This window comes from Talpa europaea (genome assembly GCF_964194135.1).
Source record: "Talpa europaea genome assembly, chromosome: 2".
Lineage (NCBI taxonomy): Eukaryota > Metazoa > Chordata > Mammalia > Eulipotyphla > Talpidae > Talpa > Talpa europaea.
Genome location: NC_140068.1, coordinates 87,674,233 through 87,700,665, shown reverse-complemented (window position 1 = coordinate 87,700,665; position 26,433 = coordinate 87,674,233).

The following is a 26,433-nucleotide window of genomic DNA, read 5'->3' as shown; positions in this document are numbered from 1 at the left end:
GAGTTCCAAAAGGGAGTAGTGACCATTTAAATGCCTGTTGAGTTGAATTCTAGCACCTGTGCAACTCTTGATGTGTTGTTATTTGCTTCTGTTGCTCTCTGCCCAAGATCACCATCTCCCTGAGAGCAGGGACCATATCTAACTCTGTTCTGGATCCCTGTTGCACCTGACACAGTGGTTGTTCTGTTTAGGTAATGTTTGTGGATTACCCATGTGAATGAATGAGTAGGTGGGAGGCCAAGCAAGCGGAACGAATAGGGTATGTAGACAAAGCGTGTGCTCCGGGAGCTTAGGAGATGATGCTTCTAGCTCAGGACAATCAGGGGAGGGTGACCGAGGGGCTAACTTGGGAGCTGGCCTTGAAGGACGGAATAGTGGGAAGGCTTGGGAGGGACACTTCTGCTGGAGAATGGCATGGTCGAAGATGCAGAGGCAGGAAGGAGAACGGGGCTCTTGGAAAGTCTGAAGGGGTGGGGGTGGAGGAGGGTCAGGAAGTAATTGGAAACGCTCGGGTCACACAGCTACCTGTCCTTTCCTCTGAGCAATCTCTCCCCCTCTTTCCCTAGTCTCTTGTTCCATTTCTATCCCACCCGCTTCAAGAGTAGGAAAGATTGATTTGTCCCTCTCAGAATTGCTGGACTCTCTGGTCAGCGGCCTCCCTCCTCCCTCCTGCTGTGAGCCATACCCAGGGGGTGAGGGGTTGGAGGGGAGGGCTGCAGAAGCCTCTTGTTCTCTCTCCAGAGCCTCCTCTGGAGCCCTGGCTCAGAGCCTCTGGGAGTTCCAGCTGTGAGTTCAAGTTTGGTCAGGAGCCTATTACCCCCCCCCCCCCAGTGACTGCTCACCCTCCCTCCCCCCAGTGACGTGTTGGGGCTGTCTGGCCACAGGGAGCCAGACGTACAAACCACCAGTCAGTGGAGCAGGGTGGCCGGCCACAGTGCACCAGCCTGAGTGCCCACCCTGCCCCTCCCTGAGGATGTCTCCAGAGGACTGGCCAGTGGCCCGGGGCTCTGGGGGAGCATGCTTTCTTCAGGCTGTGGCTGAAGAAGGATGAACCGGCTGTCCTGCCAGCTCTGTGTGGGGAAGAGGGAGGTGCCCCTAGCCAGCTGGCATCCCACAGGATGCCCGCCACAGGCTTTGCCCCCTACCCCACTGGTGATTCTTCCTGGGGGCCCTTGATGGGAAAGCCAGAGCTTCCAATACTAGGGAGTGGAGACTGCCCAGGGGGGTGTTTATGGGTGTGGGCTAAGGACTTGGGAAGCCTAAGCTGACACCCAACTGAACCTAGAGTGTGGAGCTGCTAGGAGAGGGTGGTGGGGCTCCCAGGGGACTCTTCCTTGGCTATTGTGCTTGGCCCTCTGTTGTCCCATTGGGCCTGAAAGCTGGGCTGAGCTCCTTGGTGTTCCTGTTAACTACCAACTCTCACAGGGCATGGGGAAGAGTCCAGAAAGGCCCCAGTAGCTCTCTCAGGCCTTCTCCCCAGCCCTTCCCCAACCTGCTCAGGCCTGAGGGCAGGCACCCAAGCAGAAGGGGTGCTTAGCCCGCTCCAGTGATGCAGAGAGAGGCCTCCTCAGAGAAGGGCAGGCGTGGAGAAGTGCTCCCCAGGAGGCAAGGCTGCAGTAGGGCTGTGGAGTTGAATGGGCATGCTCCCCAGCGGTGGAGGCAAACCAAAACAGAGCTCACTTTCTCATGGCCCCCCTGCATCGTGGGGTCTGCTTCCTTGGTTGTTGGTTTTCTTCCAGAGTAATAGAGAGAACCAAGACAAGAATCCTATTTCCTTCAGAGTCACTTATTGATTCACTCCATCCCTTTCTCAGTATTTTGCCTTGTTTATTTGTTCCTCCCTTCTTGTTTTCCTAAGTTTGTTTGTTTGTTCATTCATTCATTCATTCATTCAACCCATCTGAATGCCTGATGCGTGTGTGATCTTTTATTGGACCCTGGGGATCTAAACAAGTGGGAGAAAGGCATCCTTAAACTTTTTGGATGCAAAAATCTTTTTGATCATAATGAACAGCATATATCCCCTCTCCCAGAAAACTGCCTATGTTACCACCCAGGTTAAAAATGTCAGCTTTGTGGGGGAGGTAGACAGAAGACCAAGAACCTAACATGGTATGATAAATGCTAAATGGGGTTAATTTCTGGCTTACTAAGTCTCTTACCTCTTTGAACTCCAGATTCTTCACTTTTATAAAGGAGAATTATATCTTCTCTCAGTGTCACTGCAGAGTATAAATGAAATAAACACTAGTGCCTGGTGCATATTAGGTGCTCATATAGATAAATTATCTTTCCTTTCCCTATTTTGTGTACTTGAGGGATGCAAATTCCTGATAGCCCTAAGCAGGGAGAATATATATTCTAGCTAGGTCAGGGGGGGTCATGTTTGAATGTTCTGAAGGATGAGGAGCAGTTTGTCCTATCTCTTCATTTTATTTTATTTTATTTTTAAAGATTTATTTATTTATGCATAAAAGAGCTGGGGTATAGGCTAGAGGTGTGAGGTTCAGGGGTGAGAGGATTCACCAGAGACAAAGTGGGGAGAATAGGCAGACTGACTGAAATACATTGCTGAGGGGAGCAGAAGGCGAGACAGGAGAGGTCTGCTGTGCCATGTGGGTCAGCTCCCTGACCAGGGATCGAACTCGTGCTTCATAGTGCTGAGACTTAACACCTTGAGCCACCAGGGAGGCCCATATCTCTTCATTTTAAATGTAAAATCTCTGGGTCCATATCACCAGGCTTCAGACACAGTACTGGCAATCCTGCTTATTAATGCTATTAATGCTTGTCTGGTGCCCTGCATGGTTTTAGGAAGCTTGTATTTGTCAACTCACTCAAGGGTTGTCTCTTAACCCTAGGAGATTGGGACAATTAATATTCTGTTTTACAAAAGAGAAAACTGAGGTACAGAGAGATAAAGCAATATCACGCAACTGATAGGTAGCAGAACAGGGGTTTAAATCTACTTGGTCTAGCTCTACTCTTTGCTCTAAACCTCCACCTGATAATCCTTTTCCAGAGTGGCTCTGTTTTCTCTCCAAGGTCTGAATCTCTAATTACCACTCATCATCTTATTATTGCTTCTTGCAGAATGAAGGATACAGGAGGGAAAATGGAAATCCCAGAGAAAAAGTTGCCTCTCCAAAGAATACAAGCCCAAGTTTAAGCACAGAGGTAAGGGGTCAGGATGTTTCCAGAGGACCAACTTTAAGAAGTGGTAGGAACTTCAGCCTTCAGAAAAGATCCATTTTCATTTTGGTTCTACCAGCTTCTTTAAGACTCCATTTTCCCATCAGTGAAAGAGACATAACAGTGTCTATTTTCATGACCTAGCATCAGAGCAAGTTCTCAGAAGCCTTGAGGCAGCAGCCCTGTGTGCCTCCCATGATCTTACCAAGGACCAGCCCTTCCAGGGCCTCACATCTGCCTCCTACCCGGACTATGAGCTCCTCCATGGCAGTAATAAGCCTGTGTTTTTCTGCCAGCTCCTGGCACATGTGGTCCTCTATAAAAGCTTGCTGAAGAAATCAAGTGATGTCTCCCAAATGTCAGGCCTTACAGCAAGAGACCTTCTTCCATCTCCCAATCTTGAGGCCTGACATTTCCCTGTCTAGGGAACTCCAGGAGTACAGCTAGGGTTGCCAGATGCATGACCTTGCCAGGGTCGCAGAGAATCACACCTCTCTCTCTCTCTCTCTCTCTCTCTCTCTCTCTCTCTCACACACACACACACATACATGCACACTCATGCGTGTGCCTCCAAATGGCCCTGGCCTCTGTCTGGTACTGTTAGTTTCAACTACCCTAACCTTCAGGATGCCTGACTATGCTCAGAGCTGGACTCAGACTGAGCCCCACAGGTAGGTGTCCTGAGAGGGACCAGGTCACCTCAACTTCATGTGAGAACCTGCCAAAGTTCCTTAATACATAAACCTTCTCCTCACCATCTTCCAGAGAACTGCCCAGGAGCAGGTATGGCCAGTAATGATCTGGAAGCCAGTTCTCTATCAGAATTTCATTTTGTAAATTGCATCCTCTATTCTAAGCTATGAGGTCAGTCGCTATTTAGAGAGATCTGTGGTGAAACCCTTTGTAAAGTGGAGAATTCCTTGAGGGAAACTCTACAAATTTTGGTTTCCTTAAAGTGAAGCAAAAGTTTGCCCTGAGCTTCCAATTTTATACACCAGGAAACCAAGGTTGTGAGGGTCCCATGTTTTGCCCAGATTGCCGCTGGCTGGGGTAGAATTGAGCAGAGAGCAGCCCTGTTCCCTGAGGAGCTGGGGAAGAGACAGAATCTACACGTGGAAGTAGGTGCGTCTGCACTGCCACAGGGGGGTGCTGGCAGGGGTGAACCAGGGCAGCCTGCCCCGTGGAGGGTCTAGCAGAAGTGCAGTTCAGGTCAGTGGCCCCTGGCTAAGGCAGCACAACTCTGTTGAGCACACATCACCCACCAGGTTCTGAGCCAGTGCCTGCGGCAGTGCCTGGCCCAGATTGGGGGCCCAGTCAGTCCTTGTTGGATGTGACCCAGAATGACTGGTATCAATTTCCCTCCTCAACAGCTGGCAGGCTCTTAAGGAGGGAATAAGTCAGGTATGCAAAGCCTCACAGTTCCACAGGCTTTTCTCAGTCACCCTCTGTGTGCTTAGGACAAATTTGCACTGCTAGGGGAGAGGGTGCTGAGTGGAGATGGGGGTGGATAGCCAGTCCTTAGCCCTAGAGGCCCCTAATCAGCAGGAAGGGCAGATATAACCTGCACTCAGTCGGAGACTTTGTTTTTGTTTTAGTTTTTTTTTTCTCTTTTCTTTTTTCTTTTTTTTTTTTCTTTTAACATTTATCATTTTTTACATTTTTTTAAGACAATGTTTGCTTCCTCCCACCCCCAGGAGGAGACTTTGAAGATAGAGAGCAGAGGCTGGAAACAGCAGCGTGTATGAGCTCCAGCTCCAGAATCATTCATTCCTTAAGGTTCATTTGTACAACAATTATTAAGTACCTACCATATGCTAGACACCATTCTATCTCTGGGGATGAACAAAACTGATTAAAAAAAAACAAACCCACAAAACTGATTTTAAAAAACAACAAAAAACCCTGATTTCACAATGTCATATTCTGGTAGCTGGAGACAGTCAAAAGCCAGCTAAACACAGGCCTACACTTGTGACAACTTATAATTGCTCTAAAGAAACATATAACAGAACAAGTGGGTAAAGAGTAGGTAAGAGATGGTATGCTATTTTGTATAGACAGCAGGTAAGTCTTCTCTGAGCAGATATGACTCTCTTCATCAGAGTCATACAGATCTATGGGGAAAAGTATATTACACAGCAGGAGCAGTGCAAAGGCCCTGAGGCACATATATATTTGTTGTTGAAGGAACAATGCCAAGATCAAAGCGTGATCTGGAGAATAGTCAGGAAGCAAGTGGAGTGAGAAGATTATGGAGGTAGCAGGGGAGCAAATCACGTGGGCCCTCATTCGTCATAGTACAGCCATGTGTGACGTGAGCAGAGGAAGGATGGGCTCTGACTTACTTTAGTTACTTTATTCTGGCTGACATGTGGAGAATTCTCTAGAGGGCACAAGGTAAGGGTGGAAGCAGGGCACCCATGAGGAGGCCCTGTAGCAGAAGTGATGACAGTGGCTTGGATAGGGTGCTATGTGAGCAATGGGAAGAAAGCAGTCAGATCCCAGCTTTGCAACTTTCTAGCTGTGTGCCCTTAACCTCTCTGAGCCTCTGCTTTCTCATCTAGAAAACAAGGTTGATAATAATACTCACTCACTTACCCTGGTGATACCTGCATGAGACCTAAGTGCAGGCCTAGTACATGTTTGGTACTACTCAGAGACAACTCTTATTCATTACTGAACCATACATTCAAGGTGGAATAAATTGGGCCCAGAAAACCTGAGATCTGAGTCAAAAGACTCAGAAAGAAGAGAGATTTAAAAGTGTTTGTTTGAATCCCCAGGGCCTTAGGGTTTAGCTGGGTTCTGTCCTCCTGCCTGCTTCTCGCTCCCATGCCCCTGGGCAGAGGTGCCCTTCTCCAGCCGCCTGTTTGTTTGTTTGCCATTTACCTGTGTTGAAGTTTCAAGCTGAGAAACCGGCCCCACCAGTCACTAGGCCCAGCACCCCCCAGCATGGGCTTCTAGTTGCTCCTACAAAATCAACAGCACCCTGGGACAGTGAAGGGGAAAGGGAGGGTGCAAGATCAGAGCCTACTGTGCTTCTGGGCAAACATATTACCCCCTGGGGATGACTCTGAGAGGTAATGACTGGAACAAACCCTGGAAGGGAGAGCAAACTCAGGAAGGCAGAACACGAGAGAGGAAACTCAGGCATCAGTGTGGTGCTGGCAGGGCCTGCAGGACTGGCTCTGGACAGGCCACAGCAATGCTAGGTAGCAGTGGCTCTGGGGGCATTTGCCCTCCTGGGGATCATGGGCCTGGAAGCCTGACATGTCAGGTCCAGAAAGGGGCTCGGACTGACGCTGCTATACCCTCACTCTGACTTACTCTTCCATCTATTTGTTCAAAAATCTGAAACCTGTTGTGTGCCAGGGTCTGGGATTAAGAGTGTTCCTCCCACAAGGAGCACTTCTTAGAGAAAGTGAAAACAGAGGAGAGGAAGTAGCTTTCTCAAGGTCACACAGCACGTTGTGCAAAACCCTTTCAGAACCCTTGCTCTCTGCCCAGGGCTCTGACCAGCAAGCACCTTGGTTCCTCTGGCCACCTCTGGGTGCAGACCAGCCTGTGCCAGTCCCTGAAAGCTCCCTCCTTCATGTCCTGTCTGCTTGGTTACCCAGGAGAAGCCTGGGGGTGTGCCCAGCTCAGTGTCACAGGAGCTGGAGGAGGCGGGTGTGTCTGCAGGCTGGCTGGGTTATAGAGGCCCTGGACGGCAGGGTGGAGGTGCCTCTGGCATGAATGTTGAGTGGCTTCAGGCTGCTCAGGGTCATCTCCTGGATCAGTTTCACCATCTTTGAAATGGGAATGGGTTGTCCTGCCAACCTGTGAAGGTTGTTGTGGGAATGTGAATGTGCTTTTCTAAAGCCCCCGCCATGGGGACGGAGCCGCACATGGTCACGTGGTGATGAGAGCAGGGCTGGGCAGGGGAGTGAGGCCCACATTTCCCCTGCTTCTGTGCTGGGTGTCTTCTGGCTTATCAGTTAATAAGCCTATCACTTCTGGGAAATTTGCAAAAGTGGGTTTGGGGACTGTGGGAAAACCCATCTTGTACTGGGGGAGTCTGATGGGGAGTAACACAACTTCCCTCTGCTTCCAGGGAGTCCCCAGGTTCATAAGCCCAAGGGCTTAACTTCTGAAGAGTTCATTCAGTGATCCTGCGGGCACTACTGGCACACAACACTGCAGAAGTCGGCTTGGGAGGCTGCCCTAATCTCTAACGCAAAAGGGAAGGAGGCCTCTCGCTTGGCTGAGCAGCTGACCTGCATGGAGCCTCCCAGCCCCTCCCTGCTAACCACTAGCCCCCTCAGCCCTGGAACCTCTCCCAGTATAAGTGGCTCCTGCCTGTCTTCCCACCTCTTGTCAGTGCACAGCTGCAGGTTCAATTCCAGAAAGTCCCCACGTTTTCAGTAGTGATTTCCTAGTCAGGGTGTCTGGCTGGCTGGGTAGGAACTAGTAGTGACTAGACCAAGACCATGGCCCTCGGGGAGTGTGCCATGGACAGCTGTGTCCAGGGCCACTGCTCACACAGCTGGGGTACTCTCATCCCTATTTGCCGTCACACTTGGGAATTATGTATCCAGCCATGTGAAACCACGTGCTGACTGATGCTGTCTAAATGGGCCCATTATCTGGGCTGGGCAGCTGATCCTTTCCCTTCTGTCTCAGTGCCTGCCACCCAGAAGGCCTCCAGCTTCAGGTACCCCTCCAGAAGGTTCATCTTCCTGCCACAACCTCTGGGGCCACAGCCCAGCCCCAAGATGTGCACAGCACCTGCTTCATATCCATCCCTGCCTCCTGCCACTGGGGAGGGTGGTGGGAACGGTGCTGAAGGTCGGGGCTGGGGCCATCAGGGCCTGGGAAACTGCAAAGTCCTCAGGTCAGGAGGGCCCAGCTCCTGTTTGCTGACCCTGAGCTGTGGACATAGGAGAAAGCATCACACCCCTCCGTGGCCTCTCCTCCCTTGGCGAGTTCTACCCTCCTCTGTGGTTATAGGCCCTGCCCCCACCCATGACCCAGGCGTCTCCCCTACTTGACTACCCTCCGTTCTCTGGCCACCCCATTTCAGGCCTTCTCCAAGTGGGGCTTACATGTAAAAATATCCCAGCTTTTTTTGAGCTTGTTATCTACTATTTTTATCAGATGGTCCAAGCAAAGTAGGGCTGAAAAAAGGGAAAATCATACAGCTCTGTTTGCCAAGCTCAATAGAAATAGCAATGGGGTGGGCTATTTTTAACAAGATGAATACCCCTGTCCTCTGAGGTCTCCCCTGGCCCCACACCAGCCTCCTTTGTCTCTCTGCCTGGACAGCAGATTTTAAAATACGCCCACAGTTGCCAAACCACTAAGTGCACCCAAGACAGTGACTGAGGCCCTTATAGCCAAGGAGGACCGCGGGGGGTATTTTTTTTTCCTTTTCCTTCCCTCCCTTGAAGGAAATCACACTCTTTTGTTTGAAAAACCTCCCAGGTTGGTTTTGGAGGCCTTTTCCTGGTTGTCTCACTCCCACGGGAACAGCAGAGGTTACTCTGAAACATGCGGCGGTTTGGGCAGAGTGACCCCAGAGGCCTGGCGGGCCGCGGTGGCTCCTGTGTGCCGGCTGCAGCAGGACAGAAGCACAAGATGAGCCTAAAGAAGCCAGGGCCTGTGGGGCAGGGAGGGAGAAGGCCTGCAGGGAGGGCTGTGAGGTGAGAGGCATGAAGGGGTCTCCACTTGGTGGAGGGCCAGGTGGGCTGAGGCATTTCTGCCCCTCTGCTTGGGGTCTCATAGCACAAGCGTATCGTGATGGGAAAGCCAGCTCTCAAGCAGGACAGCCCAAAGGGCTGAGAAACAATTCGGGCCTGTGTCCACTGTGGACCTCGAGGGGCCTGGACTAGCTGGGCCTCCCTCTTGTGTGTGGTCAGGAAGGATAAAAAAAAAACCCAGAAACTGGAGGGAGCATGGAAAGAAATACTTTGTTTTCCCACAACCCCATCAATAACGTTTACTGGGGTTTATCGACATCTCTCTTCCCCAATAGGTGATATCCAGGGAAGGTCTTGGATCACGTGCCTGTCCTGGAGCAATCATTCTGGATAAGGGATGGAATTCATGATTGGCCCTCTCTAACCTAGACTTTCCCTGTGCCTGGGAGCATGAAGAACCCCCTTGGCAGTCCTGCCAGAACTAGAAGGGAGAACTGGGCTGTTCCCACCAGAGGCTGCTGGAGAAGGGGTGGAGTTGCTAGGCAGAGAAACTGGCAAGTGGTAGAGCCTCACCCCCCCCTTGCTTCAGACTCTCGTCCCTTGCCCTCCTATAGATTCTGACCCAGGAGTTGTTCAGCTGTTTGGACCCCTGGGCCCCATCTCCACTCACGCCATGCACTGTCTTGTCTCGAGGCCTTTGCCTGTGCTGTTAGCACAGTACCCTCTCTGCCACCTCCACCTTCTGTTTGTCAACCCCCCTCCCCCCACACACATTTTTTAACATCCCCTGCCCTGGAAAGTCTTCCCTTTGAAGGCGAGACAGGGACTCCAGGGTCCATGACATATCTTACCTGCCACTTGCTTCATCCTATGGTGACTGCCTGCCACCCGCGTGCTGTGGCTGTTGTATTCTGTTCTCCAAGTCCAGTGCAGAAAATGTTGAGTGGACAGAAGGGAGAAGAGATAGGAGGAGTAGGGAAAGAGAGAAAAGTGAGGAGAATGGGTGGGGAAACGAAGTGCTGTCACTGGCCAGGACTGATGGAATGAAGTGATTCGTGGTGGGGGTGGGGGTGGGGTGCTGTGAGGAGGGAGGAGGGAGGTTAGCTTTGGGCCAGAGCCAAGGGCATAAGTGCACTCCCCGATCCTGGAAGTTCAGCATATGCTGCTTTCTTGAGGAGCAAGTGTCATAAGTGGGTAGAAGTAACCTGCCTTGTATTCAGTAGCATCTGTCCATAAACCCTGTGGGTGCCTGGCACTGAGCAAGGCATAGAACCCCTCTTCCCCGCCAGCTGCGCTAGGGGAACAGAGTGATGTGAGGAAAGTCTCACAGTCATCTGTGGCCCTGAGAGAGTGGATCTGCCCGTCATCCGCCCGGCCTCTCTGCCGCTGCTGTGGCCAGCACGTGTCTAGAGGACAAGCTAGGCAGGACAGACACTAGAAGCCGGGAGGCCCTATCAGCCTCATCCTGCTTGAACCTAGTCCTAGCAGGAAACTCTGAGAGGAATAGGGGCTCCCACCCAGGCTGGCTCCCCACACGCCACCCGGCCTGGGAAGGATGGAGAAGGGAGAGGGGAGATTCAGCCAGCCTGCTGCCTGGCTTGGTAATGAATCGTCCCAAAGTTTGCCGCCCCGTCTGAATAGCTTGGCTTCTGAAAGGGGCTGGTGACAAAGGGTACATTGACATCCCCTGCCAGACGAGGAGGCCGCCCACCCGCCCAGGCGCATCCAGGAAGCCCTTCGGGGACAGCAGGGAGGTGGCCGCGGGGATCCAGACAGGGAGCGGCATTCTCTCAGTCGCTGGTGGGTTTGGCTGGGTTCTTCTCCTTTCTGGTCTGGGCCTCAAAGGGCTCTGATCTGGGGTGTCTGAGGGGACTTAACATTTCCTTGGGAGCATCTGTGGCCCAGAGTGACCAACTGAACTGGGTTGGGGGCCCAGGGAGGCGGTGACACTGAGCTGACTCACATGGGCACTTGGCTGGTTGGTTGAGAATATAAAACAAAACTGCCCTTTCCTGGACCTTCGCCTCTCACGGGATGGTCCTCCTGGGGTCAGAGTTCCCCCAGCTGCCTGAGACCCCCGTCCAGGTAGACTGTGCATTGAGGTTAAGGTCTGCGTTCTTCGTGTCTAGGGCCTCTGTGGCTTTTGGCAAAGTGAGTGGCCTGGTGGGGGTTGGGGGCGGGGGTGCCCTGGTACTCACAGTTCTGGATTTGATTATGATTTTGTTGGCTCAGAAGTTATTGGGAACAGTATTTTCTGTTGATTCAATTTAATGTGCATGTGCGTGTGCGTGTTTGTTTTTTCCCCTTACACACAAAAAAATAAATCTGGCACTAAGGAGCCTGCTTGGTTCGTAGCCCCACCTTTAGGCCTGGAGTAATTCGTGTATGTATTCAGCAGAGTTTTTATGACACTGGGATCTATCAAACAACAGCTGAGCCTCTGGAGGCCCAAGAACTGCGCTCATTTGATGGGCCCTGTCCCCTTGAATGTGAAAGAGGGGTTGACCAAGAAATATCTCCCAGGTTTCCCTTGATGAACACATAAGGACAAACCAATCATGGTTTGGCGGGGCGGCCTGCCAGGGTCTGTAGCCATGCCATGTCAGGGGACATTCTCCAAGTGCTTACCCAATGCCAGGCACAGTGTCTACTGTAGCTTGGCCCATGAGCCCAGGTCATCAAAATGTGTGTGCATGCATGTGTGTGCAAGCATGTGCATGTACGTGTATGTGTGTGCTGTGCTATGCATGTCTGTGTGTGTACAAGAGTACACTCCTGCCTTACCAGAAGAGGATGACAATAGTATCTCTTAGGCAAATGACCTACCTTTCTTGTGCCTCAGTCTTTTCATCAGTGAAATGGGGATAATGCATAGAATTACTTCATTGGGTTGTTAGAAGATTAATATTTTAGGTGTAAAACATTTAAAACAGTATTTTGCACATAGTAGGCATTCAATGACTAGTAGGTGTTATTACTACTACTGCTATATTTTCATCTTGGATGTTATCTAAGGTCAAGTTTCCTAGAAGCAAATCCTGAGATGGAGATCCTTGGCTAGGCGATTTACTAAAGGAGTGCTCCCAGGAGACACTAGAGAAGGGCTGAGAACATAAGTTGAGTGGGGCAGAGGCCAATAGGGTGCAGAGGATGTCTTCAGGGGAACTCTGGAGTGTAAGTTATATCTGTGAGGTTATCCTCATTGGCGGTAAGGGAGTTGGGACCTCCCTCTCCTGCACCCCAATCATTGGCTATGGCTGCTTTGGGGGATGTAAATTTCTCCAGGCAAATCAGCTTCTGTTCTGCAGGTCTGGTCAGCTCCTGTAGCCCAAGGGCAGACATCCAAGCAAGAGTGAGCAGAAGGGAAAGCACAGGTGGCTGCAGAGGGTGCCCAGGCCTGATAAAAAGATCTGGGGGAACTTAGGGGGTCTGAGGGTGGCACCAGCAGTCTCCTCCACAGAGATTCGTTGAGGAACGAGAGAGCAAATTGCAGTCCAGGCCAGTATAGGGTAGTCTCTTGGTGGATGGCATCCCCAGGCTCTGCCTCTGGAGTCGCAGGCGGGCTCTGGTCCACAGCTGGCATTATCCTGGGGTCTAAGGGGTCTTGGCCAGGCACAGAGCTACACACGTGTGTAGGACAGTGACTCCATCCATGATCAGGGAACTAGTGAGAAGATCCTATCCGAGCAGCGTGGGAAATGGCAGCATGTCTACCCAGCACGGACTTTCTGGATCTGCCCCAGGACACTGGTGTCAGGAAGGAGAGAATGTGCCACCCACGTGCATGTGTACCCCAGCCAAACCCTCCTAGGCATCCAGTGCCGGCCACCTTTCCCCTGCCTCCTGCTCTGCGGTCCATTGTGTCATGTGGCCTGTCCAGCTCCGGGTAGCCCCGGGCCCTACCACCCAGGTCAGCTCTGACCAGCTGCCCAAGTCTTGCCCCTTCAGTCTTCTCTGTGGGGACTGCCTGCCTGCCTTGGTGTCAGAGAGAATATTAGGGAAGATTGAAGACCCTGTATCAATGGTTTCTGTGAAAAGCCCAGACCTTTCTGGAAAACCCTCATGGCTAGAGGGATTTCAGGAGAGACAGGGAAGACCACCTGTCCGGGTGATTCTAGCGGAGACCCCACACTAAGGATGATGAGAACAGCCTGTTATTGCCTACTATGTGTTGAGTCATCACTTTGTTTCAGGCGGATCCCTTTATAAGAACATTTTATTTAAAACTTGCCACCATTCTGTGAGGTCTCTGCTTCTGGATCTTCTTTTTATGGAGAAGGAGTAAAGCTCAGAAAGGCCAAGTTTGAGGCCAAAGTCACACATTTCCCAACTGATCGGCCTGCTCCGCCAGCGTCTTCAGTCTGTTCCCAGCACAGCAGCAGAGTGAGTGTCCTGGGTACAGTCAGCCCATGGACCGCCTTCCTCCCTACCCTGCTGAGACTCTTTCAGTCAGGGAAAAGGTCAAGGCTGTGAAGGCCTCCCCTGACTGATCGATTTTCTAGAGCCCAACCATCCCTGCTACCTCCCCCTTTCCTGGCCCCACTCCAGCCCAAGAGCCACCTCTTTGCTGTTCTTCAATGTTCCTAGCTAAGTCCTGCCTCAGGGCTCTTGCACTGCCTGCTCCTGGCAGCCTCTTCCTGAGCTACCCTGCGGCTCCCCCTCACTTACTTCAGGTCTCTGCTTGTGTCACCTCCGGAACCATCTCCCCAGCCCCACCAGTCTACCTCTCTCCCCTTTCCCTGGTTTCATTATTATTTTTAAAAGCATCTCTTATAAATTGATTTGTGTGACTGTCTCCTTTCATGAAAACGTAAGCCCCGCCGGCAGGGATTTTTCTTCTTGTTCACTGTAGATTCAGTCCTTGATTTGTACAACATGCATTCAGTGCTCAATAATGTTGTGGGAATGACTTAAGGGACATACACCTGAACCCAAAACTCTAAACATCAGGCCGCCTGGGGCTGGGGTGGTGGCTGCTGAGCCCTGGGGGCTGAGGTTCTGACCACACTTTTTTTTTTCCTCACACAGCCAGAGGGACACGGATCTTCAGAGGGTTTGGCCCCAGGCATGCCACCTCCCGTGCCCAGTTCAAGTCAGCTTAGCCAAGAGCAGCCTGTGCAGCCTGGGTCTGGGCAGCCCTGTCCTTGGCCTGCTCTTACCTTCTTCCTCTTCACTCTGAGGCCCTGGGAAACATCGCCTTTTTTCTCTCAGCCCTCCATTCTCCCTGAGTTTAAGTCCAGAGGAGCTTGCAGATTTTAAACTCCATGTCTAGAATTTCCACTGAAAGGCCTCCTGGGTCCTCTGAACATTTGTTCACTCAAAATAAGATGGACTGAGTATTTCTCTCTGCCAGGCACACAGAGAATGGCACAGAGAGGGTCCCCATCTCCAGCTCCATGCCACAGCCAGCCTACCCAGTCCAGGAGGCTATATAATGGTAACTTGGAGACTGAGAGAGCACCTTCCCTTCATCCCACCCTCCTGCAGAGAATGTGCAAGCAGGAGAGGGAGCCCCGAGACCACCCTCTCGTACCCCTTCTAGGAGAGAGGCAATTTCTTGGGTCAGAAGAGTGGAGAGACAAGCCCAGGGAGGAGGGACAACAAGCTGGCCATTTGGTTTGAGGGAGACCTGCCAGCCTGCCTGCTCTTCCTTGAACCCAATTCTGAGAAAGCCTCCCCTCTCCTACCCCCCCTAGTTGCTGACCTCCTTTCCCTGAGATGCCAAGTGCTTGCTCAGGGCCTGCCCACCAAGAATTCCCAGGACCAAAGCAAGGGTCTGGCTCCCCACAACCCAGACACCCCCTCCCCGCACCCTAGGGGAGAGGTGGGCAACCTCTACCTGTGTCCTCAGAATCCAGGCCATAAGCTGTCACTGCGCCTGCACCATGTGCACACACACTTCCTCATTCCAAGAACCCATAGATATTAGGCTTCTGTCCAGGCTTCTCCATGTCTTCACTGGCAATACATCCTGGAAAGAGAAGGGAAATAAAGGCCTCCACCAACTGAACAAATCCTTCACAGTGTCCTGAGTGCCCCAGGTGGGACCCTGAGGGGCAAGGCAAACCCACAAATAGACCCTAAGTCTGGTGGGGGCCGTATAGCAGGAGGTGCCTCAGCAGCTGCTCATGAACTTCCTCTTTAGGCCTTCAAATCCCGGAGGGATCATGAGTGGATGGCAGTGGGCTGGGACCCTCAGGACTCATCTCCTTGGGATTCCATGTATCCCTCTCAATGACCTTGGGGGTCCCCCCATTCCCTCCCTACTCTCCCCTGCAGAACTGAAGGCCCAGGAATAGGACTCTTACCTTTGAGAGACTGAGAGGGCATTCAGCAGCCCAGCCTACTGGGAACTCCTGGGCCCCCTCTGTGAGCACCCCCACTCTGCTCTGTGGGAGATGCTTTCCCGTCCCACAGGTAGACTCGCCCCAGCCTGTTAGTGGGCTTTCAGTGCGTGCATCTTGGAATGTCACTCTCTCTCCTTGGATGTTGCCCACCCCCTTAGCCCTCCCAGAGCAAGATAACCTCAGAGGTAAGACTCGGTGTGGCAAGTCTTTGTCCCCAGGCCCAGGGAAAGAGACATACTCAGAAGCCAGCAGCCTGGGTTTAAGTCTTAACTCTACACATTCTAACTGTGAGACCTCAGTCAGTGGGCCTCCATTCCATCTATAAAATGGGTAGAATAATAGACCTATTTCATAGGATTGTGGGGAAGTGAACCGGCATAATCATGTAAAGCTCTCCAAACAGTGCCAGGCACCAACTAGGTGTTCAGAAAACGTCACCTGTTGTTCTCCTGTCCCCTCCTGGCATTCCTTCCTGAGCTATGAAGGATTCTGGGATTGGTGCCAGCTACACTTTCTCCTCAAGATGACCTGATCCTTTAGGAGACGCGAGAGGAGAAGGGGGCCTTCACAGCTGCTTCCAGGCCCCTTGGGGTTGTGGCCACTCTGGAAAGCCCCGACTCACCACACTGTTTGGATTGGGTTTCTATTCCCAACACCGGTAAGAGGCCTGCTATTTATGGGGCCCCATCCCACCCCCCGAGCGGCCAGACAGTGCGTGGGCTGGGGACCACATGGCTGGCAGCCCGCTACCCCCACCCCACCCGGACACTGACCGGGGCACGTTCCGCATGCTGGTGATCCTGCTGGCTCAGTGGTAGCCTTCCCGGCTCTGTCTGCCCCCCAACCCCCCCACCCCAGGGAGGGGTCACCTGACTCTTCATTCTGGCTCCTGGTTTCTAGAGGGGTCTCTTTGAAAAGAGAGAGGTTCTTGGGGGGCACTGGGGATGACACATACTACCCCCATTCCATTTCCACCCTTACAATGACACCCACCTCATGTGGTGTCCAGGTGGGTAAAACACAGGCCCTGGGGCCTGGCTTCAAGTTCATTTCAGTGCCTTGTTACGCCTGTCCTTGGGCTGGTGCCCCGACCCCTTTGTGCCTCAGTTCCCTCAATTGTAAGATGGAGCTAGTGCTAGCACCTGTCTCGTAGACTCACTATGAGGGTCAAAGGAATTGATACAGATAAAGTGCTTACTACCGAACTCTGCATGCAGGAAGGACTTGATTAAACCCAGTGTCTTATATATGCAGGAGCTCACACAGGGTGCAACTCTGGCCTTCCTTACAGGATTGCTGTTCCCACTGTGCAGATGGAGGAACTAGCCCTACATGGGGGAAGCGACCTCTCCAAAGTTGCACAGTGGGGAGTGGCAGAATCCCCATCCTCTGGGCTTTCCCAGCCTACCCAGCTGCCTGCTGATCTTTAGCCACTAGCCTTCTCCCTTCTCCTCACCAAATAGATAAGGACATTCACTAGTCAATGCCAGCAGACGAGGATGGAGACCTCAGCAGGTGTGTGTCCAGCAGGAGTCAGACTGAGCCCATCCCCTGGGCCTGCTGCCCCTTCACTGGTGCCTCCTGTCAGCCCACTTGGGACAGGAGTTATTTTTAGCATGTGGTGTGTGCCTGGTGGTGGGGGTATTTGCTAAGTGTCAGACTGGTGGTGTCCCTTCTCACTGGAAACAGCTCTTGGACAAGCTGCTGATTGGTTGAGAGCAGGAGACTCTGGCGAGCCTTTTTCCTTCTTCATAAAATGTGGCCGTTTCTCCTTCCCTTCCATCCCCTTGCCAAGCCCACAGCTTCTGTTCCTGGCTCCCCGCCGCCAAGATGGGTGACAGCATTCCCAGGTCTGGTGAGATGAGCAAATTGGGCAAAGTGTGGTTTCCTGACCCTGGCCCAGCATCTTCTCTCCGCTAATAAACCTGTGGCTAACCATCCGTGGCCTTGTGCTCCATGGTTACAACACCGCGCCAATGAGGCCAAGGTTGGGCTCTGCCCCAGCAGGGCTGGCACCGCAGACCCAAAGCCTGGGCCTGCAGCTCTTGCCTGTGTATCAGGACTTGGGGAGTCAGGCCTGGGGAGACTGTGGGTCAGTGAGAGCTTGGGTATCTCTGTGTCCCCAGCTAGAGAGAGCTGGTCCACCTGCTGCCACTGGGCAAGGCATGGGACCAGGCAATTTCCTACGTGCAGTCTGGCACATATGTTGGAGAAAAAACACTGGAGACCAAGAGAGAGCCAAGCAGGCAGGCATAAAGCCACCGAGTCGGCCTGCTAAATGAGGTGGGGAGGCCCCAGAGAGGTGCATGGTGTGGTGGTTAGGAAAACAGATGGGGGGATTAAAGTTCCTGACAGTATGCTACTAGCAGTGTGTCTTGGTGTCCTCATCTGTGAAATGGGGATGAGTACAGGCCCCTAGTGAGGATGAAGGTAGCAAAGTTTGGAAGCATGTAGAACAGTAATTGCTATGTAAGTGTCAGCTCTTGTGATCGTCACCGTGTCTCAAGTCCACGGACCCTAGAACCCTCGGCTCTGATCCTATATATTTGTCCTCACTCCTTACAGACATCTTCCTTCCCAAGCCTTCTTAGGCCCCACAGCCCTCTTGCTGGCAGGGCCCAGGTCACACTGGAGGCCAGGTACTGGGGTGTTGGGGCCTTAGGCAGTAAAGAAGCCCAGTGTCCCCAGGAACAGTGTGACATGGGCAGGTGCCCTGCTCTGCTCCCGTGGCTCCTGCCCAGGAGGGCGCAGCCACTGAGCTCAGGTCTATAAATAAGGTATCTGGGAGGGACGGCTTTAATTTGCACTTTACCTATTGGTGTTTACTTTTCTATTTCCAATACGGTAATTTAATTCTGTAGGGCGCCTGGCTGGGGGGGTACCTGGGCGTGCGGTTACCTGACCGCACCAGGAGTGACTCCCGTGTCCCTGTGCAGTACTGTGCACTGATGCCCCAGGACAGCCATGATCTGTGAGGCCCCAGGTGTGGGCACAGCATGGGGGGGGAAGGGGTTAGCAGGATATCGAGCCCCCATCTATGGACCCAGACACACAGTCGCCTCTCCTCGTTCTCTCCAACCCCCCGGCCCTGCAGCCTCTCCTTCTCTAGCACTGGGTCTCTGCTCTCCTGCCTTAGGCCAGGGGCTCCTCTGCTGAGATGGATTGCAGGCTTCTTCGTTTGCCATATGGCTAATTATGGGAAGAACTTTGAGGTTCCCTTCCTACTCACTCTATTTAAATTTTTTGTATTGTATCTTTTCTATGAGATTATGGGATCCCAGAGGACAGGACTGTGTCTCCTCCCTCACACTGCGGCTCCCTGGGGGCAGGGCTGTGTCTCCCCTCTCAGACTGGGATTCTCTGAGGGTAGAGGATGTTCTTCTCCCTCAGATTAGGGACCTCATGCAATATGAGCTACTCTGGCCCTTGGCCTTCCGTTTCCACAAGACGGAGGTTGAAGAGCTCCTACATGATGCCTCTGCTCCCTTCTCCCCTTCCCACAACTCCCCAGGACCCATCTCTCATGAGGGCTTTGGCCCAACTATGCTCCCTCTGGTCAGGGCTCTCCATTAAGGCCAACAAGAGTGAGCTTGCCAGTCTCCTCGCTGGTCGGGGTCATGGGCTGGCAGGGCCACATCGCAGCCTGTGGGCCACAGGTATCTTTGCCTTTGTGGGTTCCTTCCTCTAATAATGCCCCAAATTACATATTACAACTGCATTGGAGTAAAGAAAAATACGTTCATTTTATATATGCAAATATTTCTTTTGACTTAAAAGATGATTTCTTCCTTCTGATTTTAAAGAAAGGCTAACCATTTTCAGGGGCCCCAAAAGCCTCGTGGGCTAACGCTGCACCTGCTGGATAAGCTTGGGGTGCTGGAGGGCCTCGTTGGGGGAACCAGCACAGAGCTCGCACCATGGTGGGTGTCTTTCCTAAGCCTTAGCTCTTGTAAGGGCTCACGTACCATGTCCCCGTGAAGGAAGCAGGGCCAGAACATCTATCCCACCCACGCCTTGGGGCTGCCATAGCTACTGCTTCTGGCAAGAACCACAGCATGGGCCTCCCCTGGTGGCGCAGCAGTTGAGCGCTGGGCTGCAAAGCTACCTTCAGCCTCTGCAGCACCAGTTTGATCCCCGGCCGCCAGCAAGGGTCCCACATGGCGCGCAGACCTCTCCTGCCACGCCCGCTGCTCCCCTCAGCAGTGTATTTCATCGGTCTGCCTGTTCTTTTTCCCGCTCCAGCTCTGGTGAATTCTCTCACCCTCCCGCGCTTCTGACTGTACCCAGTGCTTGTTTAAATAAATAAATAAATCTTTAAAAAAAAAAAAAAAAAAACCACAGCATGGACCCCTGGGCAGCACAGGGCTACGTGCCAGGTGTGGTGCTGAGCGCAGGTCACCTTAGTCTTATCTAATCCTCACAGCCATCCTATGAGGCAGGCACTGTGATAACTTCCCATTTCTCAGATAAGGAAAATGAGGCTCAGAGGGAAGAAGTGACATGTTCAAGGCCACCCAGCCGGTCAGTGACTGGGTCCTCGCTCAGAGCGTCTAGCACCTTCCACCGCACAGAGGTGAAGGGCCAGGTAAGGCTTACGTGACAGCCAGTGCAGAGACTGGTTCTGTATCTAAGGAAGGTGATGAGAACTTGCCCAGGAGTTACTCACGTTCCTGCCCCTTCCCCTCTGGCTTATGGGGTAGGGGGGTTCGTAGCACTGGGTAGGGGGTCATAGACTATGGGGTACAGGGATCCCTGTCCCTTCCTTTCCAGCCACCTTGTCCCAGAGGCTGCCTGGGGTCTCATCCGAGTGGGAGCCGTGGAGCCCAAGGGGTAGGAGATAACTCTTAGTGTGGGAGGTGAGCTGCTCAGAGTGGGGTGTGGCTCTGATGGAACCAGGGTGCTCAGCCCCCTGCTCAAGGCCCGTGCTCTGCTGGCCATCTCCACAGTTGGTTCCCTCTTTCTTCTGCATGGTCTTCCCTCTTCATTTTGGCCCTGTCTTTAAAAGCCATCTCTGTTTTCCTGTCAGTTTCTGCTTTACCCTCTGGCCTTTGCCCCGGCATCTCTCCCTGCCTCTCCCCACCCCTCATGCTCTAACTGCTGCTTCCCCATCCACCTCCTGTTTCCATGCCCGTTTTTCCTTGTTGCTCTGCCCACCCGCTTGTCTTCCTCCTCTCTCTCTGAGCACGTCTCCATCCGTACACCTCCTGTCTCTGTCATTCTATCTCTCTTTGTCTTTGTCCCTCTCCTATTATGCTGGAACATGACAGTGCCAGACCCAGCAGGGACAGCACGTTCCAGAGACAAATTGCCTAACAAAGGCCCGGAGAATGTGCTTCATGGGAATGACAGGCACTGGCCTGCTGTGTGCGCTGAGGAGGGGGGGCAGGAGCTGGTCAGGTGCAGGCGCCCACCGCCACTGGGAGGGAAGGGCTCAGTGCAGGCTGGGGAAGGGAAGCAGGAAAGGCCTTTTGTGCAGACCCAGCTCCAATTGGCTTTCAAGCAGCAGGTCTTTCTTCCAAAGCCAACCCTTTGATCCCTGGAGACATAAAAGGAGCCATCTGCATTTGTGTTTGGTACAGGTAGTGGTGTGGGGACAGAAAAGGGAAGGGAGGGGACCTCTGGGCGATGCTGGAGGGACCATGTTTAGCCTCTTGAGCCTGGAGTTTGAGACCTACTTTTGTGCTTTCTTAACTGGGGACTTCTTTGTCAATGGGCATATATAGGAACTGACTGGGCTGTTTTCAAGATCAAATAGGATGGTGTGTTAAAACTTTTTTTAAAAGTCCAGTAAAGGGCCTTTGAGGGATTTGGTGTGGGCCTGGAGCAGAACCATACCTTCTCTGGGACTCCCAGGGCTTATTTTAAAAGCCTTTATTTCCTTGAGGTTACTCACCTCTTCCAGGAAGCCTCCTAGATTAGCACCGGTCCCTAGGGCCCCTCCCAGGCCACTGAATACCTTCAGTCCTAATTTACCTGCTCACCTTCCATATCAGAATGGATTCTGGTCATTTCTATCTCCTCAACAAATTAGAGGGTGGCTAAGGGCTGGTCTGCATCTTTACTTTCCTTTGTGGCCTCGGGACCTGGCCCAGGTAGAGTGCACCCATGTCCTTGGTCATAATAACAGTCCGCTGTGGTTGTGAGGAACCTCTGATTTTCAAAGTACTTTGGCACATGCGATAGCATTTGATCGTCGCTCAGCCCATGAGGAAGGAAGGGCAAGGATTAGCACTCCCATTTTATTTATTTATTTTTTTAAAAGATTTATTTATGCATGCAAGCACTGGGGTACAGACCAAAGGTATGGGGGGGGGGTGAGAGGATTCACCAGAGACAGAGTGGGGAACAGAACAGACAGACTGGCTGAAATACACTGCTGAGGGAAGCAGTGGGTAAGACAGGAGAGGTCTGCTGTGCCATTTGTGTAGCTCCCTGGCCAGGGATCGAACTCATGCTGCAGTGGCTGCAGATAGCTTCATAGGCTGCGTCTTAACCCCTTGTGCCACCAGGGAGGACCCAGCACCCCCATTTTATAGGCAAAGAAACCGAGGTTCAAAGAAGTCAAGTAACTTGACCAAGATCACTTAGCAAATGGGATTAATATGAAACCCAGGAGCCTGTCTGCAAGTCATGTTTCATAGATGGGGGTGGCAAAGGACAATGGCAACAGAGCTTATTAGAGACAGGGCCAGATTCAAACCTAAGCACCCAAGCTGTAAATTTCAAGCACAATAACTGGGCCACCCTCCTGACCTCCACATATTTGGGGGATACCTGGCTTTCTGAGAGGACTCTGAGGTTCCAGGGTTAAGATGGGGGGGTTACCAGGCACCTTGCTGGGTTAGAGTTCAGTGCTATGGGGATCCTAGGGTCACACTCACATCCCTACCCAGAGGCTCAGCCACTGGTCCTGCGACAGGTGACATGCAGCAGAGAGCTGTGCCAGTGAAGACACTGCTGTCCATTTTGCTCCCTTTTGCATGTTAGGCTGCAACAAGAGACAAAGACAGAGAGCTGGCCCCACAGGAATTTCCCATAGGCCACCCTTGTTTCAGACAATGGAGAGAGTTTCACAGGTGGTCCGAGACACTGCATCATGCAGCTCTCTCTCCAGGCCTCTCAGCTACCAAGAGTTCTGAGTTTTGACTCCAAATGCTCTGGAGTCCTTGATCTGGAGCCTCCAACCCCTCAGCCCCAGGACTTCAGGATTAATGCCCCTGCCGGGGTTCTGTGTTTTGTCTATCAAATACGCCACATTTATTAAGCACTAATCCGTCTCCCCATTTTATTAATGAGGGATGCCTGTTCCTAAGATAATCAGGGTTTCTGGTGTTACTGTACTGATGGAGGGCCAGCTAAGGGCAGAGACTTGACCGTGAGTTAGAGACTGCCACTGGATGAGGGAACCAGTAGGATTTCCAGGTAAGTGCTTGTATTATTGCAAAGAACTCAGGGGCCACCCATGTTAGCATCTCAGGTTCCTGAGGGTTTGGCCCCTCCATGCTGGGGACACTTAGCATTGTCATGGGACTCTTTTGTGGCACACGTGGACACACACACACACATATGCACACAAAAGCATGCTTGTGCACATACACATGTCAACACACACACTCCAGAAGTCACAGGGGGTGACGTGTTTGTTTGATTACCAGGCTCTTAGGCTCAGCTTGTCTCTTGGCTGAGACACTGTGATTTCTCACATGAAGTTATTCACTTTAAGTCCTTCCTACAAAAGCTGTGAGTTGGGTGGGATGCAGGGACTTAAGAGCGCATCAGGAGATGACTTGGGGACTGAAATCACAGGTCCAAGCATTGGACATGTGCTAAAGCCAGGGGGTGAGGTCTTAGATTGGGGACCCACATCCCATTGGGATGGTCTCTGTTGTGGTGGGTACAGCAGTGCTCTCACCAGGCTGACTCCTTAACCTCTGTGGGAGTGGCAGGGAGTACCTGGCTTCTGGTCACTGACTATGTTCAAGTTTCTTACATTTTGCCTTAAAGTGTACTTGTAGGATTTGTTTTTTACCGGTAGATTTCCTCACTAATTAGAATTGGCTTAATTGCTGTTATATTGTGTGCATTCCTTAAGAAGGTACCCCAACAGCTGGAGGGGCTTCAAGAGTGTGCCTGGAGCTGGGGAAAACTTACCTGAGAGGCAGAGTCAGCCACAGAGAAACCTTGAGCTGTGCATAATCACCCAGCCCCCACCTCCACACCTGGGAAAAAGACTTCACAGCACCAGGCAGATCCTGGGAAGATGGGGGATAAGGGTGAAAAAAAGCTGGCTGGTCTGGACTCCAGCCTAGGATGGATTTGCAGCTCATCAATTCAAAAAGCCATCGGAGCTGGTCTTGTCCAATGCCCTCATTTTATAGGCAAAAATTGCTGTCCAGATGGAAAGTAATCTAGTGCCAATCCCTCAGTTATCAAACCTGTAGAGCCTGGAGTCCAAGTCACATCTCATGAAGCCCAGCCCAGTGCGCCCATCCCCCACCCCCACTGAAGCCCTGGGGTTACTGCCTGGATCTTCTTCCTTCCTGTAAGTGAGAACAGTGAGGGGGCTGGGGCAGGAAAAGGGAGTGTGGGTGAGGATGGGACTACTTTTGTCAGTTCCTTCCAGGTACATCCCTTCTCCTATCTGGGTCTCAGTTTCCTTATCCATAAAGTGGAACACTTGGCTTCCATGATCACGAAGGCTCCAAGATGTACCCAACCAGAACATTCCTTCCTGGCTGCTGAGGCCTCAAGACATGGGACGGAGCCAAAGTGAGACAGTGGAAAGTGGAGGCTTCAAGACCAGGAGGCGCCTGGCCCAGGGGAGGGGGAGGCAGAAAGCAGCAAAGTTAGCGCTGTGCCCTCCACCCCAGCTATTTTTACCCTAGAACACTGGGCTGCATGAGGCCCAGCTAAAAATACCAGCAGCCCTGGGCATCCTCTCCCCAGAGAGGGTGGGGGCTGGCAAGGAGCAGGGTGTGGGGACCAGGAATTTGAAGGGCATTCATCCTTCTCCTTCCCAGAAGGACTGGTGCCTTGGGTTGACTGGGACAGAGACCCCTCTTGGAGGGAGACATTCCCTCTAGATAGTCCACTAATACAATTGTTTTCATAATTTTTAGCAATCCCAGCCAGCCTTGTCCACACATATGCACATTTTTTAACTCATTGTAATTGGAGTCTTCTACAATTTTATGTTCTGCTCTTTTCACTTATTATTTCATAAACATTTTATATTGCTCTGTGGTCTTCATATTTGTCATTCTTAATGGCTGCGTAATATTCCACCCAAGGGACATGACTATTCCCTTAGATTGGGTGTTTTTTGGCTTCAAGTTTTCCATTATGATAAATTAAGCTGCTTTGGACATCTTTATGCCTGTGGTTTTTTCCTTCCTATTAATTATTTCTGTAAGATAAGTGCCTAGGTCAGCAGCAAGGCTGTTTTTGTGCCATTTGATGTGCGTGCCAAACCGCTTTCCAAAAGCAAGTGAAGGAGGTTTGATGTAAGGATACATCCCACACTTGGAGCCAAGTCCAAGTACAGTCAGGTTTCAGGGAAATTGGAGCCTGGAGCCAACGGGAGCTCCAACAGCTGCCTCCAGCCCCCCAGGGGCAGGCCTCGTTCTAGCTTCTCTGCTTTTCCTGCTCCATTTCTCTTTCCCTAGCCTTTATTTTATTTTTTGACCTCCTGGCAGTTATCAGCTCTGAACATATATTATCTTATAACAATAATTTGCTCACATGTTCTGGGGGTTTACTTTGTCCCATGTGCCAAACCCATTACCTGTATTGATTACCTGAATTTCCACAACCACCCTCTGGGGTGAGGATTATAATTGTCCCCATTTTATAGATGAAGAAACCAAGGCATGGAAAAACTAAGTAACGTGTTCAAAGCTACAGTCAGTAACCTGTGCAACTGGCCTGCCTCACTTCAAACATGCACTCACACCCAATTGTACCAGTCTCCCTGGAAACACAGGTGCCAGAACTACCAGCGATGGCCTATCATTTCTGTGTCTCTGAGTTCAAATTCTGAAGAGAAAGGATCCGAATGGCTGAGCCCCACCTATGGATCAGAATCGTATAAATTAAGGTCCCATCACCGGTGATGAGGGAGGGTCAGACAGAGGATGCTGGACCAACCATTCTGATGTCTCAGCATTGACTTTGCTAAAAACATCTTAAAGAGTCTCACAACTGATAGAAATGCTAACTTGTTTGCTTTTGCATTCATTGATTATTTATAAGATTGAATGTGTTTCTGTTTGTTCTTTTGCTTTTGTGTGCTATCCACATCTGCCCATCCTCGTCATTATTGTATAGCAGGGATATTAACGTCTCACAGAACCAGGATGTCCTGAGAAGGGTTGCAGGTGGAGCCAGGATGATTTCTCATTGAAAGTCTTCTGCTTTGTCCTGGAGGCTGGGGCACTTTGACTGGCTCCCTCAGCAGCGTTTCTAAAAAATTACTTTCTCCCTCCCAACCTGGCGTCATTCTGAACTGCACACTCTTTAACACAGCCCTCTCCCGCCGGGACTACCTCTACCTTTGCCTTCCCCTGTCTGGCCCCTCCTTCAGAATGAATTGTTCTCTAGGAGTTGACAGGAGCCTCATTTTGCTTTGTGGGACCCATTCTGAAGCTGCACATAGTCGTCTCCCCACCCCAGGTGCTCTTCATTCTTCTAAGGCTTGTTTTTTTTAATCTCACCCCCATTCTGGGCTGATTGTGTGCACATTTTTGCCTCAAGCCTTTCCTTCCTCCTCCTGCCTCCAAAAAAACTAAAAACAAAGAACCAAAAAACCTCTGTATCTGCACTTCTCTAGGCAAGTACAGCAGGCCAACTACTGGGTCGCCCTTCATCCAGCAGCCCAATAGCTTTGCCCTGAGTTGCCTGCTCTCACCAGCTGAGCTCATCTGTGGAATAGCTAGGGGCTGGCCCATGATTGGCTCTCTGAAGCCAGAGATTCAGGTTCACCTGTGGAATCCCACCCATGACTTTGGCCTCTGCAGTCTAAACTCTATCTCGGGTCCTGGGGGCCAGTACATGTTCAGGGCTTTTGGCAAATTGTTCATGGCCTCTTGGGAACTGTGGTTGGCCTCTCTATGGATCTTCCTCTGCCATGCCCCGGAGAAGCCCAGAAGCTGCCCAGGGCCAGGGAGGCTGACAGGACAGAAGGAAATTATGCTCCTCTCTGCTGGCTCCCTAGGAAG